This window comes from Myotis daubentonii, chromosome 1 (genome assembly GCF_963259705.1).
Source record: "Myotis daubentonii chromosome 1, mMyoDau2.1, whole genome shotgun sequence".
Classification (NCBI taxonomy): domain Eukaryota; kingdom Metazoa; phylum Chordata; class Mammalia; order Chiroptera; family Vespertilionidae; genus Myotis; species Myotis daubentonii.
Window position 1 is genome coordinate 205,380,816 of NC_081840.1, and position 6,104 is coordinate 205,386,919.

A 6,104-nucleotide genomic window follows, 5' to 3' on the forward strand; every position below is an offset into this window, starting at 1 on the left:
TTTGTTTGTTTGTTTTTTTACGTTTACACTATATCTCTCCCTCCCTTCCTGTGAGATTGCCTCCCCTTCCATTGCCATGTGACTTCCCTGGTACCCTGTGGGAAGGCAGCACATTTCTGCCTCACTGAGTTGAGCTTGCCCATGTGACATCTTGACCAGAGGATTGTGAGCAGACATGATACACAGCCGGTCTAGAGGGAGATTTAAGATCCGCCATGAAAAGAGCATGGTCAACAGGGGCCACTCCTTCCAGGTCCCGGAATGAGAAGGCACCTGCCCCAGAGATGCAGCCTCTCGCTGAGCCACAGCCCACTTCCAGCTAAGAAGTTACAGTTGGCTAATGTAAGTCACTGTGGTTGGGGATCCTTTGTTAGTGCAAAGGACTAATGCAGCTGCTAATGACAAATAATACATCGCACACACATTGTTGCTCCCAAGCTAGTGTCTTCGACATGATACTATACAGCAGTGTAAACATCCTTGCTTAAGGTAAAAATTGGTCCTAAGAACTGGACAAGGGGAGAGCCTGGGAACAAAGGCAGGGGATTCCATTCGTTGGGAGTGGAAGAAAATGGCAGTTGTAAACAAAAGCCTAGCGATATTGTCCAAGTGATCCCTTAGCAACAACTCACAATGCTTGCAACTTGACTTCATAATAATTCCCTCCTGCAATCATTTTTAACATGTCAGAATTTAGTATGTCATAAACAATAATTGCTCAAAATTTCATAAACATGAATTTTTATAACAATCCTAAACAGTGAACCAAGAGAATACTTACTCATATTCTTTACTTGTAGAAGGAACACATCTAAATAATTAGGCAACTTGACATGTACATTTGATGGTAGAATCCATACTGGATCCTTATCTTCAAACTCCAAACTCCATATCATTTCATGAAAAAAGGATGTCAGAGCAACTTCATCTTTTTCTTTTCCTCCTCAAACTGGCTTCTTAACACACTGCATGTTAAAATAATTTCATAAACATTGATTTCTAGCACTCTAGGTAACTGTACAATTTATTCATCTAGAAACTCAGGTTAGCCTAAACTATAAACAAATGAGTAATGAGTGATTACAAAGGCATTTTAGATTTTAGAGTCAGTAGAGTGGAAGAAGCAGGGAAAACAAAAGTTGAAATTAATTTTGGTACCATTAATTTTGGACTAAGACACAATTTCAATACAATTTTGAACAAAGATTCAATATTTCTTACGTATGTAAAAATGCAAGAATAAAATTTCACCAGTTACCCTCAGTTCTCATGAGTTTTAGGAACTATAGCCAAGCCAGACTGCTGAGGTAGCAGAATGAGAATGATAAAGTAACGGGAGCTCGTTTTGGGGCACATTAAGTTTTAATTTTCTACTATAAGGGAAGAGGTGATCAGTTACCTATACAAGTCTATACAAATATACAAGAAATTCTGGTATTGATCCAAAATGTTGATATAAATTTGAGTCAAACATATTCAGAATATTTAAAGTGAGAGGTTGGATTAGATCACATAGAATAATAGGCACAGAAAATGGAAGCTGGCCAAGTATTGAGCTCTAGAGCATTTACAAAATTTGAAGTGCAACATATGAGAACTAGCAATAATAACTGATTTTATATAAATTTTATTTTAAGGAATATGCTATGTTCATTTGGTTTGTAAAGAAACTCAAATATTTTGTCAAATCAGTTTAAAAATGTATTGTGTATGTTTTAAAAGCACGGCATTTAAGTATATGCTATAGCTTCAAACAGAAATCTGCAGCCCAGCCAGCACGGCCCAGTAATCGAGCATCGACCTATAAACCAGGAGGTCACGGTCTAATTCCTGGTCAGGGCACATGGCTGGGCTTCAGGCTTGATCCCCAGTGACGCAGAGGCAGCCGATCAATGATTCTCTCTCATCATTGAAGTTTCTATCTCCTCTCCCTCTTCCTTCCTCTCTGAAATCAATAAAAATATATTTAAATAATAATAATAATAAATATACATTGCTTTCCTGAAAAAAAAAGTAAGAAGGGGAAACCTGAGAAATAGGATGAAAAGCAAGCAAAGGTAGTGCCTTGGAATTCAAATGAAGGAACTATTTTAAGAAGCGGAGAATGAGCAACTAATGAAATTTCACTGACTAAGATGAATGTTAAAAATCTGTTGTGTTTTTATGTACTTATATACAATATATTTATATACGTTAATATTTAATATATAAGGCTAGATATAGCAATACATTTAATGATGACATCAAGCAATTGTAATGTCAGTGTTTTTGAATGCTATGCATTTATTAATTTAATTTTCTAACAATCATTTGATGTAAATAGACTTATTTCCATTTTATAAATGAATACTCTCATACACATACACACTATAAGTAAATGGCCCAGGGTCACACATAAGGTAAGTGGTACAACTAAGATTTAAATCCATGCAGCCTGTATAAACTTCCACAAACAGAAAATAGTAGTTCTCAATCTTTATTTTGAAACTCTGTAAAATAATTACTAATATTTTCTTATCATTGTTTGTGGCAGTATGGTAGACTTATGAAGAGAAAGTTAGAAAAAAGTTTTCTTTCAAGATTTTTCAAGGTAAGCAATTACTAGATCATGAAAGACTAGTTTTGACTTTAATAGTTTATTTTTATTTTTTTTAAATATATGTTATTGATTTTTTACAGAGAGGAAGGGAGAAGGATAGAGAGCTAGAAACATTGATGAGAGAGACATCGATCAGCTGCCTCCTGCACATCTCCTATTGGGGATGTGCCCGCAACCCAGGTACATGCCCTTGACCGGAATCGAACCTGGGACCCTTCAGTACGCAAGCCGACGCTCTATCCACTGAGCCAAACCGGTTTCGGCTAATAGTTTATTTTTAAAATTTAAGTGAAGGTATATGGTACAATGAAAATTTTACTTTTAAATGTGTGGTGAATTCCAAGTGGAGAATGATTGGAGGTAAACCTCCAGGCGGGAAGTACAATTAGAAAGCTCCCTAGCAATCCAAGCAAGGGATGTGCTGGAACTAGCAATTGATGATGAAAATAAATGAAGAGATTTTAGGACTATTTAAGAATAGAATTACATACTTAGTGATTGATTGAATATATAAGTCAAAGAAGTCATCAATAATAATCTCCAGATATTTGATTTGAATAACCAACTGGATAATGATGCCTTTTAATGGCATAGGGAAGACTGAGTAAGGAGTGAGTTTAAAGGGCAAAGCATAAGAAAAAAATTATTTTTTATCTGATCAGTTTGAGACACCTATAGAACTTTAAAATGGAGATTTCAGTAGGCAGTGTATTAACGGGCATTAAGATCAGGAGGTTGATTTGGGTTGGAGGTGGTGCTTTAAATCCCTCTAAAAAATTACTTCAGGCAAATCTTTCCTTACCATATTTCCGTTGTTTAGAGGTGTCCTTGTTAAAGGATCATGTGCCAGTTGGAAAGGGCACAGACACCATACAAGTTACTTAAACAAAATTTATAACAATGACACATTGTTATAAACCTAACGAACAACTGAAAATGATTGATAGGAACAATGAAGTCGCAGAGAGACCAGTGGCAAGAAGCAGCTTCCACTTCAGGGCTGTACAAAGAGAAGGGATTGCATTAGGTTTATCAGAATGCAAAATAGGTATTTCTTAGTCTCTACTCTCCACAGGTGTGGCCCCAGGTGGCTGAGGAAATGGCCCTGCCCTGATGCCTATTGCTCGTGTGTGTTTGATAGAAGAAACTTCAATCCTCAGAATGCTCTCTTCCTGCTTCCCCTTCTTCTGCATCCTCACTCGGATCTAGAAAACCTTCTAAATGGAATGGCAAGCATTGCTTTATAACCTAGACCAGGCTATTTCCTTCTAAGTTCTCTCCAAAACTGATAGGGAAAGTGAAAGGTCAAATGGGGAACCAAGGGTTGAGCAGGTTGAAAGAATGATCTTGTGTAATGAAAAGACAGACAATCAGGTTTTCTGATGGATACAGGAATACAGAGGTGAGAAGCCTTTTCTTTATTTTCCTCTTTCCAGTTTGGCTATATTGCTTCTTCAATTTCTAAGCCTAAATAGTTTGTCAACAATTGCTCAGTTAGCAAGCAATATTTCATCCCAGGGGTTTTCATGTCATTAATTGATCTGTACTTTTGTATATGATAGAGATCACCTTTTAAGTATCTGTATATATAAAAGCCAAAGCGACCTTATGACCTAACAACCGGAACAACTGGAATGACTGGTCGACCAGTCGCTATGATGTGCACTGACCACCAGGGGGCAGACACTCAATGCAGGAGCTGCCCCCTGGTGGTCAGTGCACTCCCACAGCCAACCTCCCGCAGCGCCTCCCCCACCACCACCCACCAACTTCCCACGGCTCCTCCCCCTGGCCACATTCCCCTCCCCCATAGGCCTTGATCACTGGCCAGACCATGGGACCCCACCAGTGCATGAATTCATGTACCAGGCCTCTATAAATTTTATAGTTTCAAGGTCAAATAAGCAATTTAGAAGCAGTTGGTTGGTAACAATCAAATAAAAAAAAACTATGATTTATTTACTCATATTCTGTGTACCAGATTTTCATATCAGTCTCTATATAGAATGGGAAAGTAGTGGTAAAATGTTTGTTTTACTAGCATCATGGGATCCAGGGAATTGGTCAAGTATGTTGGGAATTATGGGTATAAAATCTACTTATGATTCTACTTAGAAGAGAAAAATCTACATTTAGAATTTATAAGCTTAGACATGCATTTAAATTCTTAAGCATAAAGCACAGCCTATGTTAAAAACATTTTGTGAGGTTAATACTTCCAATGCCATTACATTATCAGCCAGAAAGTTATGCCAAAAATAAAATTATTTAAATTAATTGTATCTGAAAGCTTTTGTATTATAGAATAAGTGAGGCAACACAGAATTTTCTTCACTTAACTCTCACTCCAGCTAATCTCATTATTTTCATGTCTTCTCCCTCATTTTTAGGACACAGGTCTTTGGTTAAAGGGGAAAAAAGAAAGTAAAAACTTTGTTGACACAAAACACCAGGAAGAGAAGGGTGATTTAACCTGTGGCTATTTCACTCTGAAGAACCAGCGAACCCTGCTAGAGGACAAGACCTGAAGAATGCAAAACCCACTTCCAGTTCCCCTCTTTGAAATCCACAATGGGAAAATATGTTGCTTTCCTCCCCCAACCCTTAGCCAAAGGTGTCCAATGACACTGTTGACCCTGTACAGCCAGGTGCGGACAATGGAGATGGGGAGAGGAGAATGGGAGTGGACGGGAAAATCAGCTGTTTAAGCGATTCAGACTTCCATGGTCTGATTATAGATTCAGTGGGCAAAGTGAAAACCTTTCTAAAATGATAGTTTGCTCTCTATCAAAACCCATGATTATCCAATAATAATTTTTATATTAATGAACCATTCTTTCTTGCCTTTCCAGATACTGCAGGGTGTACTTGTGGGAATAAGCTAATTTCAGTGTATTCGCTATTGAAATCACATTCACTGTTCTTGTTACTACACAGATGTCCTGTTAAGAATTCTGGCTTTGTCTGGGTTTGGCTCTGGGTTGCTAAGACAAGACTTATGAGCCCGCCTGGGCCACTATATGAATCAGGGGTGAACCATGAAACTATTAAATTAATAACCTACTAGTCAATTTAAGAAGATTTAATGTTCGTAAAGAGAATTCTCTTCTTGCCGAAACCGGTTTGGCTCAGAGGATAGAGCGTCGGCCTGCGGACTGAGAGGTCCCGGGTTCAATTCCGGTCAAGGGCATGTACCTGGGTTGTGGGCACTTCCCCAGTGGGGGATGTGCAGGAGGCAGCTGATCGATGTTTCTCTCTCATCGATGTTTCTAACTATCTTTCTCTCTTCCTCTCTGTAAAAAAATCAATAAAATATATTTTTTTTAAAAAAGAAAATTCTCTTCTTGAGAAAGCAAAATTAAAGTGAGTTGCTTTAGAAAATACCCTGAATATTGCTATTTTTATAAAATATTTTCTTGTATTGCTTATAATAAGTATTGTTATTTGTGAGTGAATTTTGTACCAGGAACTGTGTCAGCCTCTGGAAATACAAAGGTAAATAAGC